Below are 13,756 nucleotides of genomic sequence, written 5' to 3'. Positions count from 1 at the left end.
TGACTTAGACATAACAATCAAATGTTAACACATGGTTCTTTATTTGAGTCTGGTTTGAAATAAAACAGATATAAAAATACTTATGGAATAAATGTATTTATTTCTGGATATTTATGGGGAAATTTGAACTGTGGACTGGATATAGATGACATTAGTATATTATCTTTAGTTTTGTAGGTGAAATAATGGTATTATGGGTATGTAGCAGGATATTCTGATTTTTTGGAGAAATATGCTAATATATAGGATGAAATGTCGTGATGCCTGTCGTTTACATTAAAGCGGCTCAGCAAAATCAGATGAAGCAAATATGTTAACAACTGCTGAACTAGGTGGGAGTGTATAAGTCGTTTATTGTATTATCCTTTTTGATTTTCCGAACGTCTGAAAATTTCTTAAATAAATTGTTTTTTTGGCCATGCCACACAGCATGCGGGATCTTAGTTCCCTGACCAGGGATCGAACCCATGCCCCCTGCAGTGGAAGCACAGAGTCTTAACCACTGGACAGCCAGGGAAGTCCCGAAATTTTTAAAAATAAATTTTTAAAAATGTTCACAGGTAGCAACTTCTCAGGAACTTTCTTCGCAGCACTGAGGCCTCCTAATTAAAATAAATTTTTAAATATTGCCACAAACCATCCTCCACCAGCAACTTGAATAAGTCATCACAGACAAAAGCAGTTATAATGACATACATCACAATTGGAGTCATTTTTGTTCTTAAACCAGTCTTCCGAATTTTCTTTTTGGAAAAGACTTTTCAGCTCACCTTTTAAATGAAAAGATCCAAAAAGCGACTTATTTGCCTCAAGTTTGGTCCCTTTTAATTGACAGAAAACCTCTCCGCACACACCTCATGCAAACCTACTTTAGCTCTGCCTTCCTAAAACTCGCTTTTGTCTCTGAACTTTACAGAGCAGTTGGAGCTCTTTAATATTTTCTAAGAGGAACATTTCAAACAAGTAACCCTGCAATTTATTCACTACTGCCAAGAATAAAAGTAACAGGTTTCACCACCAAGACCTTCCAAGGCTTTGCAGGACTTTCAAGGCAAAGCATCACTCATTCACCTACAGGTTTGCTCCCTTAATGCATCTGTCATTTCTTTGGCTCTGGAGGAAACTATGTGATTACACAAAATTCTTTTTAGATCAGGTTTAAAATCTTAGCCACACTGGGACAAGTGGCGAAGCCTGCCAGCTCGATGGGTTAACGCTTGGACGTACTGAGCCAAGGACAAAGATAAGGAACAGCCACAGGTAAAAATCAGAAGCTTGAAGAACTGAAAAGGAATGAGCGTAAAGGACGCAAGGGCCTTTCTAAGCACTCCATTTACCGTGAATGCGTGTAAGATGATTTCTTCCCCGTCCTTCTTGTAAATGAGCGTGGTACCCTAAAGGGCGCCGGTAAGCAGCGGGAAATGCACAAGCCACCAGGACCAGCTGCCTCCATCCACTGCTGTGCTATCCGTGCATTTTGAAGTTGGCAAGTAACCAGCCATCTTTACGTCCCTCGTTTCCCATACCTTATTACAGGGCACATCATTTTTTAAAGCATTTAAATGAAGCAGATGTTAACCCCATTCATTCCACTTTCCCAGGGAACATGTCAATGATGATTTTGAAAATGCCAAAGAAAATGTCAAAGTATTTTGTTCCCCGGTTAAGAACACATCTGTGGAATAGGAGGGGGGAAATACATAAAAACACTCTATACATAAAACACTCTATGGTCATTCAAGAAATAATTATAATGTATGTCAAACCACAGAAAATTGAGCAAGCACTACATTAAAAAAAAAAAAAAAAGGAAAGACATCTTGTGTCAAAATGGCTTTTTCATTCACTCATTTCAAAAACAAGTTTTGAAAATTAAATTCCATCCACCGGCTCAGAACAGAGCACATTAAGGCTTGACTCTAATGCCATCATCCATGTGGCAGCTCTCTTTCTTTTCTGCAACCACGTTAACTGACAAAGCAGCCTTGGGGCTCACCTCCCATAGTGCCTTGAAGTCCTTCTGCTCGATGCGGAGAAGTTCACTGCTTTCCCTCGTAACAATTGTCGCATGGCGGGGAGTGTTGTCCAGAATGGACTCTCCAAAGGCTGTCCCAATCCCCAGAGTGCAGATGGTCACTGCATCCTGAGAATCCAAAAAACTGGTCATTAGAAAAGCAAACATTTTGCCAGTGGATGAGTTGTCTTTTCTTTGAAGTATATAGTTGACCCTTGAACCGCGGGGGAGTTAGGGGTGCCAACCCCCAGCCCTGCACACACACAGTAGAAAAGCTGAGTATATCGTGGTTCCTACACATCAGCAGATTCAACCAGCCACAGATCATGTCGTACTGTAGTATTTACTATTGAAAAAACTCCGCCATGAGTGAACCCGCACAGTCCAAACCCGTCCTGTTCAAGGGTCAACTAATTTCTATACAATATAACAGTCAATTCACTTGCCCAGTTCAACAAGTTTTGACAAATATATACACCGTGTAATCACCACCCAAGGCAAGACAACATTTCCATCACCCCTGAAAGTTCCCTCGTGCCCCTTTCCAGTCAGGACCCTCCTTTCAGAGGCAACTGATGCTCTGATTTCTATCACCGTAAAGGAATTTTGCCAGTTTTAGGACTTCACGTAAAAGGAATCAGACAATATGCCCTCTTTGGTGTCTGGCTTCTTTTGCTTAACGTAACGTCTGTAAGATTCAACCATGTTGTTGCGTGAATCAGTAGTTTCTTCCTTTCACTGACGAATAGTTTTCCATTGCAAGGGTATGCCCCAACGTGCTTATCCATTCTCCTATTCGTGGACATTTGGGTTGTTTCTGGTTCGGGGATATTATGGATAAGGCTGCTAGCAATCTTGTGCATGTCTTTCTGTGGACATGGTTATCTTTTTCTATGGCTACTCGCTCTTAGAAAACGGGGGAAATCGTTTGAAGATGAACTCAGCTTTTTTAGTGAGAGAGTACAGTTAACGATATTTAAATAAGAAACCGGAACGGGGATACTGTTATGTCAGTCTGTCTTAAAGAGATGAGGAAACTGAGGGTCAGAAGGGTGGATTCACGAGGCCCGAGTTCACACAGATAGTAAGTAACACAGCCGGGTTCCAATTGTGACTATCTGACTACAGATTCCCAGCTTCTTGTATCACGCTGCCCCCCTCAGCCACGATAGAGTAAAAGCAGCACCCAGTGAAGTGCTGTGTGGCCAGCTGATAAAATGTCCTGAATCAATGATTTAAAAGTGTAAGGTGTACTAAGAAAGTAATTTCCTTTCTGCATGCAACATGGGCGAATATTCTTGGATTTAATCCTAACTAGTTTCAAGTAATTCAGTCACTCAAGATCACCTGGACGTTAATTTTGCAAAAGGTACTATCCACTAAGGGAGATACACAAGGGTAATCCTGAGTTAGAAAGTACAGTTTTCCTTTCGTGCACCTAATACACGGTAACAGGCAAATGTTATTAAGATCAAGTTAGTGACTTTGTAATCGCATTACTAACACAAATGCCCATAAGAACCCAGTTCCCTGAACCATAGCAAGTTGCTTCTGCACAGATGTTACCATTTAAAATTGTGTTCAGGAAAATAAAATCAATAATATCTCAGAAGAGAATGAAAGATCAGGGGGAAACATAAAAATGGCCTGTTAATAAATTTTCCAGAAAGGCAGCTGTTAACAAACTCAGTCAGAAAAATACTCCCAGGGCTGAAATATCAATACCCAGCATGTCAGATACTTCTGAGTAATTTTCAGGTTCTAGTAAAGACACAAGATGGATTATGATAAATCACAGACTTTCACAAATTCTTTAGACTACGGGTTCGCTTAAAGATCCACTAGCCTACTTCATTTTTTTTTTTTTAATCATCTGGACCCTTCAGAAAGAATCCTCTTAGCCTAATTTATACTTTCCAGTGTAAATTTCTATTTTAAAACCTGACAGGGATGAACCATACGTATTACTACTGCCACTATCCATGTAGCTCAATTATCTACGATTAGCTACAAAGTATAATGCACAAGAACTATGCAGATCTGTTTTTCGTGAGCTTGCTGTAGACTTTTACGGAATAAGTTGTCTTCTCCATCTCTCATCTCCTATCCCCGACACCTGTCACCATGTGTCACCAAAAGGTATACAAAGACACAGCCTGTGAAGGTCAGTCGCGTGAGCCCATCTTCTTGCTAGTGAGCAGCTCTTGAAATGATGACAAAAGACAAATTATTCTTGGGTTTCCCCTAGAGAGTTTAACATGACACCTGCCTGCTCACACGTAACAACACGTAGTCATGCTAGTGCTGCCAAGTGCCCTCCTCAGTGTATGTAGCTCCATGCGTCAGGACCTCTGTGCAGAGGGGCACCAGCCCCCGTCATTCCGTCCAGCACCTGGGCTTACTCCCAGTATCCCGTGCTCTGCCACCAGAGCTGAGTGTGGGATCCGACCGGTCTTCTTCTCCTCCTTCAGACCCCATCCTCTCAAATGTAAGGACAGGGAATCACAAATACAAGATATGGTTTTGAAAGTAGGACTATAAAACCTCACCTGAAAGAAGCGTTACTTGCAACTTCAAACTTGACTTTCAGCAGACTCGGTATTTTTAGGACAAATTTACTTAGAAATCTGAATGGATCTGGGAAGCGTGGATTGGGCAACTGGGATAATTGGGCACAGGGAAGAAGAAAGTCCTAAGAAGAACATCTTCACCCTGAAGATGAATCACTCCCTTTATAGTCCCTAGGGGCGAGGCCTTGTTTGCATTTGAATTCCAGGCGGGGACTTGCAATGTGCAGTAGAAGATAATTACCAAATAAAGACATTGACATTCAAATGTTCTCTCAGGTGGCAGAACCAATATGGTTGCTCAGTATGTATCAATAAGTTGAAAGGCAGGATAAATGTGAGCCCCGGGAATGTGAGTCAGAGGAGCCGACACACTCTTATTTTAGTGCACGCTCCCAGCTCACCAGATCCCTGCGGGTCAGAGTTCCAAGCCTGAAACCCTGTGGAGATGCTTAAATGCATGCCTTTGCCTGCAGCTGCAAGCGCCCATCTCTGAAGGGAACACCACTATTCCTTTAAACTCACACGTCCTCTAGAGATCTGCTCATGCCTCGATACTTACTAGACAGGCACTATTCAGACATTTATTTTCTGCTCAATTGCTGACTAATGTTCAGAAAGGTTACCTGAAAGGAAATATTTACAGTGAGGAAGACTGAAGAAAGCAATCGGCAAGGACTGTGAAACATCAACAGTGAAGGAATGGCCCATTTTACACTAACATGGCAATTTATTTGGGGGGACTTTCAGATATGAAATGACGATCTAAAAATCTGAGTGTCGTGCTCGCTTCGGCAGCACATATACTAAAAATCTGAGTGTCTTCAAGTATGAAGGTGGGTTTAGCAGATGCTGCTGGAGCCCTGCCAGATTCCCCCACCCCCTTCTCCCACCCTCGGAGGCAATTGTAGGTTTCTGGGCAGTTCCCACATATATGCTCGGCTTCCCCTTTCATCTGCATTGCTCCACCTGAGGGCAGCGTGCTGGGCAATTAATGCCTGTAAGGTGTATCTTCCAAAGAGGCATGAGAGGAGCGAGATAAATACGCCAGCTTCCTACCCTACCCAGTTTCTTAGAGGGTCCCCCGGAAGGAGTGAGCCCAGGTGCCCGTAGCTGAACTCCTTACCTACACATTTTTATAGGCATTCCTCATTCCTCCTGTCAACTTCCCACTCCCTTACGACACTTCCTGGGGTTTCCTCCATAAAAACCACTGGCAGCCAAATCCTTGTCTCCAGGTTAGCTTCTGGGGAAACAGGAGACTGGGTTAACTAAATGTGGCCCTGAGTCCCAAGTTACACTGAGACCTCTGGGGAGGTATTGGGCTTAACCAGCATTCCCAGAGAGATCCTACAATAGCAACAGAGACCAGCTTATCACTGACTGCTTTGCATCAGACACATCCTAAGTGCAATATCCCTTGGGTGACACCTGGGAAGACTTCATTGTGTTAGTAAAGCATCCTGGGTCTCCAAGGCCAATTCTACTACATAACTAGCAGTGATGGGCTCTCAAAAAAAGAATTACCTATGACACATTACTGATGATACCTGGTTTCTTCCTGCAATCGGATCCAGCTCTCTCTCATCTGTGAGTCCACCTGATCACTCCTCCCACCTTCTAAAAACTGAATTACCCAGTCACCCTTAATAGTACTTATCCTCCTGTGCGTCAGTATTCACGTGGATCTCCACGTGTGTGCGTGGAGTACTATATACCATGCACTGGGCCAGGCGTCTTGACTATGATGTCTCATTAATTCTTCACAACAGTTAAAGGAGATAACGTATTTAAGTGCTTTGCACCATGCCTGACTCAAGAGAAATGCTTAATAAAGATATTCTTACCGGTGGTAGTATTGAAGCAATCCTGCAACACTGGGATTATTGTTATTTTATAGGTTGAGGAAAATCGGGCTCAAAGATATTCAGTAATTTGTGAAGTGTGGCTAACAGGTAGAAGAGTTGAGGCTAGAAACTAGTCAATCTAATTACTTCCCATATACTTCCTAACGTATTATATGAAATTTAAGAACCTCTAAGGTTCAGTAGGAAAACTGATTATTAATTTAATCCATACAGGTTCTTTTCTCAATCAGCCAATTCACAGATTGAATACCTAATAATTCCAAATCACCAGAAAAATACCACACATTTGGCACTGCTCCCCCTTCAACCCTCTAATCCCAACATTGGGGCCCACTTGACCCTCACCTAGAGGATCAAATCCATTCCAGGCTGGGGCTCTGACCCCCTTACTCAGGAGAAATGCAAGCAACCAAAGCCAGAAACTAAGAATCGCATCTGCATTTTTGCTTTGCCCACTCTGATCCTGTGCCCTGTTCTACTAACGGAGCTCCTACATCAGTTGGAGAAACTGGGTTTCTATCTTTCTGCGTCTCTGTCCCGATAACCTGCCGGTATCCTAATTCTTCTCAAAGTGGTAGACTGCCTCTTTGTGACAGCACTCCCCAGGCCCTGGCTCCTCTCTGGCACCCTTCTAATACCGGGCCTCGTCGTCAGCCTGGCCACCCAGCTCCATCACGGAGCCTGCTTCCTGCCCCCCTGCCCATCACCAGGCCCCACCCATCATGTTAGACCTGCCTCAGCCCTTCACCTGCTCACCTGGGGGCTGTGCTCTTCCACCTCCTGCGTCCTCCCCCACCTCCTGCCCAGGAGCACCTGCACATGCCCTCTAGAAGGTGCCCACCTCCACCGTGGGCAGCCCCCAGCTTACAGGTTCTCCTCCTGCCCAGGTGGGCACCAACTGAAGTCAGGAGCAATATCTTGGTATGGTATGTGTTTCAGCAGAATAGGTAGGGTCTGGTTACTTCTGCTCCTAAAAGTTGGTGTTAGGTAAGTTAACAAAGGTGTCAACAATCTGGCCCTGCTGGAAGGCAGGGAGCGTCAGGCAAAGCACACACACCTGGAGGCACCAGAGTCTCCACATTTCACACCGAGCGGGAAGTGCCCTGGAGGCAGCATAGGGAGAAGAGGACGCGCCTTGCAGACCTAGATTGAAAGCTCATTTCTGCCAATTACTAATCCTGGGCTTTGGGTAGAATGCTCCCAGGAGCCTCAGTATCCTCACTTACGAAATGGGTACAATCTTTCTCGTTCGATTATTAGCAGAATTCAGTATACGTGATAGATAGTCCAATACGGTTCCTGGCACACAGGTGCTCCATCAAAAATGGAAAATATTTCTGACTTAACCTATACACGTATATAAATATGGTTATCTACATGTCTAAAAAGCAAAGTGTATTTTTCTACTATTTAAGTAACAGAGAATCTCTTATTCATTTTGCGTTCATCTCCAATTAATGATGGCTTTTTCAACACTTAAATTCCAAGTTTCTCTGTCCCCCAGTCCGGATGTCAAGTGATTTGAATGATCTGCAAAACACTTCAGCTCTCTGGGGGAGCGTGTATTCAAAGGAACCCTTCTGAAGAGTCCTGCTGTAAATCAAAGAATCCTTCTGCACTGCAAGTAATCACCCCTTAATTTATCTGCTTTGAATGTCTGGATTACAGTATACTGGGTTTCCTTAAAGTAGGCATTCTCATAGGAGGCATTTTATTTGTTTGTTTCGTTATGAACATTACTACAGTATGGACATAGGAATGGTGTTAAGAAAGTCCACGGTTATGCGTCACTGATATCCAAGCTAATAAACACGGACCTTGCACATGAGGTCTATGAGCAGCAGCTGAAATCTAATTTACACAAGTTAGACATTCTGATGAAATTTAAAACAATACATTAGAAGAATTCTGTGTTAAGTACATCAATTTTTGGACTGCCCTGTAACTTTGAGGAGTATCCTATTTTTTTTTTTTTTTTTTCTGCAGTACGCGGGCCTCTCACTGCTGTGGCCTCTCCCGTTGTGGAGCACAGGCTCCGGACACGTAGGCTCAGCGGCCATGGCTCACGGGCCCAGCCGCTCCGCGGCATGTGGGATCTTCCCAGACCGGGACACGAACCCATGTCCCCTGCATCGGCAGGCGGACTCTCAACCACTGCGCCACCAGGGAAGCCCAGAGGGGTATCTTATTTTTAATCATGCATATTTAACTCACTTCCTTATTAGTAGCTCAAGAAGTTAATTGTCTCACCGCATATTTATTGTTTTGGATACATGTTGGGTTAACATCAAGGAACAAACTGGTCCTTTAAGTGTGTACACCCTGAAACAAATTTTTACAAAGCAAGTATTTTTACAATTTTTATTTTAGGCCTATGGGCAACACTTGCCATTAAGTTTATTTCATAAGCTGGAATTTAGTCCTGGAATTTACGAAGTGCTTCAAGTCCTTTTAGAAAACAGAAGTTTAATGGAACCTAATCTCTGAATTTGTCAAGACATTAGGGCGTATGTGCAGCCTTAAGGATTTACTACCAAGCAGGAAGGCAAAATACTAAGACAAATGTGTTTTTCTTCCTAACAAACAGCAAAGACAAGCTCTATTACTTTGAGAGCACTTCCCTGGAATCGGTGTTAGACACAGCACAACAAGATCAGGCAAGCTGGCTGCTGGAAGGTTCAGTGAGAATGGACTCGCATTAGCATCTGATAACTAAATCCGGGAGGCCAGCCCCGTTTCAGCAGAGAGCCAGTCTGTACTACACTGTGGCCCTGTCTTGCCTCCGCCCAAACCCAGAATTACATGCAACAAAACTAAATACAGTACTCGGATGCCCCAGGCAGGATGCTAAACAAACTCTGATCAGATCCTAACAAAGAGTGTGACCTAAGCACAGACAAGTAGTAAGAGATTACAAACAACCACTCTAGACTTGGCACCTTTCAGGTTTTATTGGCTTGATAAGTGGGTTCAGAAAATGTTTCCAAATGACAGCAAGGTCTGAAAATAATGGGGTGAAATGAGAATGAACCAAAGAATCAGACAGACAAAAACAAAGACGGGGAAAGATAAAGCAACATGACAGAGAAACATGCCTATCCTCCAAATTTTACAAACAAATATGCAACGCTTAAAAACATCTTTGTTGGGCTTCCCTGGTGGCGCAGTGGTTGAGAGTCCACCTGCCAATGCAGGGGACGCGGGTTCGTGCCCCAGTCCGGGAAGATCCCACATGCCGCGGAGTGGCCTGGGCCCTTGAGCCATGGCCGCTGAGCCTGCGCGTCCGGAGCCTGTGCTCCGCAACGGGAGAGGCCACAGCAGTGAGAGACCCGTGTACCGCAAAAAAAAAAAAACAAAAAAAAACAAAAAAAAACACATCTTTGTTGTATAGACAGAGGGTTTTTTTTAAAAAAAGCACATTTTACTTTGGGGAGAGAACCAGTAAGAGACCATTTTCCAAAAATTTGGCTAAAAATCGCCAGACAACTTTATAGAGACTGATGAAAAGATGAATAAAGTGATGACCAAGGCCAAGCTCAGCCCCATTCTCTGATCCCATGAAATGGCTGAACAGCATTGTTAAACTTGCCATTTCGAATACCAAGTGCATTTCCTGCTTTTTCTATTCTAGCACTGCCCTCTCGTGGTGAAATGACAACATTGCAACCAACGGCATTCCACTTTAGGCAACCAACTTTTCTTTCCAAGTAGTAATAAAAAAGCACGGAAGCCCTGCTCCTTGCCAAGCTTCGTACTAAATGCTTTATATACATTAACCAATGTAAGGCAGGAACTAGTATCTCTAACTTACACGTGCTCTAACTTGCTCACAGTCACTCAGCAATTAAGTGGCTCTGAGGATTTCGAAAGAGGTCTGATTTAAACCACTGTGCACTGCATTAAGTAAATAGTAACACTTTAAATAAGCGTCTGTTATAGAAATATAAAAGCTTTAATGAATTAATAAAGCATCCCATTCCCTATTTTGCAGTATGAACTTCTATTTGCTCTGCAACCATCAGAAATTCTTCTTTCATATGACTGGGGAACTGTTATACTTTTTTGGTGTAAAGATTAGTTTAAAACTTTATTTTTAGGATTTAAATAGTTACCATGCCAAAGAGGCTCCTCACTTATAAAATCTGCAAAGAAGGAGCCTGTCTCGCTGGCCCCTCCCCTCCCCCCCACACACAGCTGGGTATTTGCGGTTTTTTAAACTATTTATTGTTTTTAAGCTCCGTATTTGTTCTATAACTTGTTCCAATGCTCACTCCTAACCTGAAATCCACTTAAACATGAAAAAGTCCACCCATAGTATTGCTATTATTCATTCCAGTGGGAATGTAAAATCCCTGGCTTTTAGCCCGTTAAGTTAAATAGGCACCGGAGACAGGCAGCTTCCTGAGCACTCGAGTTCAGCTGTGGGCATCTGAAGGCCTGCGCGTCCTGCTTCGGCTTAGGTAAAAAACCGAGGGTGGGGACAGGTCTCGCTGGGAACTGGAGGATATATCCCCAGCAGAATCTGTGCTACACGAGCACGTGAGCCAGACTGGGACACTCGGGGATAGTGAGGCGGTCCGTGGGCAGGGCCCCTTGCTGGGCATTCTCAGTTTCAGGGGGTAAGACAACGCACGGCCAGGCAGGAAAACGGCTGGGCAGCTGGGAGAGGGGCCTCTGACAGCCGCACAGGGACACACAGGGGCAGGAGCTCTTCCCAAGTAGGTTTTGTTTTACGGAGTAGTGGGATCAATATAAATTACAGGAAGACATTTCCAAGGACGGTCTCTAATAAAAGTTCGCCGTAATAACAGGAATGGAACAATCCATGTACTTCCCAGAGTTCTTAGCACACCCATGGTTTCAAGGCTGTAACGCAAGAAACGAAAGCACCGTGGCACCAGCTCCTCGGGGAAGGTCTCGGGCAGGTACGGCCCACGTCCCTCTCCTCATCCGGAGGCTTTTGTCTCTCCCCAACCCCGGTCCGCGCTCGAGGCTTTGGACTGGGGAAACTCAGGTGAAGAGAAGGCGGGGAAGCAGAGCGTAGGCCTAACTGCGTGAGAGGCAGAGAAGCTGGTCCCAGCCAGCGCGCGGCAGGCTCCTGTACCCCAGGGTGCCGGTCCCGAGCCGGGAGCGGACACAGGGAGGGGCAGCATCAGTGCGCCAGGTCGTGCCCCCCCGGCTGGCACACATTGTGCTTCTACACTGACTGGTTGGGCTGACCCCAAACAAGACCAAGAGGCGAGCCATCTGGCTGCCCGCAGCCCCATGGCTTTTCCCCTCCGCCCTCCCCTGCCAGGAAAGGGCCTGAAGATTATATTACTACTTACCGGCGTGTTTCTGTTTTCCTCCTTCTCCCAAATGCGGAATCAAGGGCTTTCTTTGTTATAACGTTGGGCATCGGCGTGACCCCAGGGGATGAAGAAGGCGCTACACACCCCCGTGACCACCATGCGTGCGTACCGGCAGCGCCCGGGGGGGAGCGCCCTTTGTACCCGTAGCCTCCTCCCCAGGCAGATGGTCCCTCGTGTGGCTAACCTCAGCGTGGCTCGGGCAGAGCACTGGATTGGGTAAGGAAGTCAGGTGACTTCCAGCTCTATGGGCTACCACTGTGTCCTCCTGAGTGGGCAACTCATTCACCTGTGACCTAAGCAAGATGCAACACAGCTGGGTCGACCTAACAGAGCAGCTCAAACAAAAGAGTGCAAGTGAAATGCTTTGCACTTGATGAGAGTCAATACTACTCTGCTCGTAGTGTATGGCCAGTGAGAAATAAGGGTGACCCTCCACGGGAGGTCCAAAGAATTCAAGAAGAACCTGCCAAGCCAATCACACAGAGAGCAAGAAGTGAGTCTTCTTACTCTGGTGAGCAGAGAAGTATAGAGGAATGATGGGAAGGGAGAAAAAGTAATATATCGAAACAGGCAGGAAAGTAACATGAACTGATGAGGCAAATAAAATACTTCTGCTCTGTGTATTCTTGAAGTTATAGTTATATCTTCCTATCACACGTAAGAAATAGGGTGATTTTTTTTCAGAAGAAATTCCCCCCAAATCAATAGTACCTAATAAATGCCATAAAAATACTGTACCAGAATCTGTGAAGGGTTTTCTTCCTCATGTGTTTCTTATTTCAATCAGTGGCATCACCACCCACCTCATCATCCAAGTCAGGCTCCTCCTTTTCTCTCAACCCCCTACACATCCCATCAACACCTCTCCCACCCTCTAACCTAGAAACCCTTTGAAGGGATGGGCCACGCTCATTTCACTGTGCGCGTCCAGGCCTGAAAGGTGGTGCAGGAGGGCCCACATGCCAGGGGCAGCCCAGCAGAGGGTGAGAAGCGGGCCTTCCCCAGTGCTTGGAGGTGAGGCGTGGAGCCCTGAGTTCTGAGCTGGAATCGGAAATGAGGAGGGTGGCTGCAGGAGCTGCATGGGAAAAGCTGCTTCTCTGCACACTCGTCATTGCTGAACTGTGCAGCCCTCACTTTATCCCTTCCCCTTCCCACCCTCCGGATGGCACCTGTACAACCCTGAGGGTCAAGAACGTGAGCCCTCGAATCACAAAGAACTGGCTCTGACACCTAATGGCTGTGTAACCTGTAAAATGAGACTAATAATAGCACTGAATGGGGAAGGCGATGTAGGGAGTAGCCAGTGAAATAAAACTTGTAAAGTGCTTTGCACAAAGCTGCCTCTAGTGGGCGCCCTGTTACCATTAGCCATTCCTGCCCTTGTCTCACCATTCCGGCTCAGCTAAAACCCTCCTGAGGAGCCGCAACTCAGAGATGAGGTTGGCAGTTCATCACCACCATCTCCTCTGACTTCTGACTCTCAGATGAGAAGAGAGGCATGCAGGGCAAGGTGAGACTTGAGGAAAGGAAATGGAGGGGCAGGCTAGCAAGAAACTGCCCTAACCGCTTTTGAAGATTTGACTCTTTGCTGTTACCTCATTTCTTTCCTTAATTCTCTCTTAGTCTCTTTTAACTTTTCTCCTTTTTCTTTTACTGCCCCCTGCCCACCTTTTTTCGTGTGTGAACAGCAGGAAGAACATGAAATTTGGAGTGTGTCAGATGTGAATTCAATTCTTTTTTTTTTCTTGCCTGCATTTCATAAAACTAAAATGAGTTTATTTTGCTAAGTCAAGCAGTAAAAAGAAGGAAATACTTCTCTTTTATAGCCATGTACCTCTAAAGCCACTGTCCAGGAATTTTCCAGCACTGACATTTTTGGTCCGCAGAGACCAAAAATATGCAGATACAGTTAGTCCCAGCAAAGATTCCACAATATAACCAAACTTTCTTTACATA

At 44.9% G+C, this 13,756-nt stretch overlaps 1 protein-coding gene across 1 annotated transcript in view; it reads right to left on the bottom strand.

Annotated features, from left to right (window-relative positions):
* Nucleotides 1–13,756, bottom strand: part of RAPGEF4 (Rap guanine nucleotide exchange factor 4) — a 253,176-nt gene that overhangs the window by 232,102 nt on the left and 7,318 nt on the right. Inside the window, exon 3 of the mRNA XM_024732858.1 lies at nt 1,997–2,143. The gene's annotated coding sequence lies outside the window, so the exon portion shown is untranslated. The remainder of the gene's footprint in view (nt 1–1,996; nt 2,144–13,756) is intronic.

Source organism: Neophocaena asiaeorientalis, unplaced genomic scaffold, assembly GCF_003031525.2.
Source record: "Neophocaena asiaeorientalis asiaeorientalis breed wild unplaced genomic scaffold, Neophocaena_asiaeorientalis_V1.1 scaffold96, whole genome shotgun sequence".
Taxonomy (NCBI): domain Eukaryota; kingdom Metazoa; phylum Chordata; class Mammalia; order Artiodactyla; family Phocoenidae; genus Neophocaena; species Neophocaena asiaeorientalis.
The sequence above is the reverse complement of the archived record's forward strand: the minus strand, read 5'-3'. Positions and strand labels throughout refer to the sequence as shown.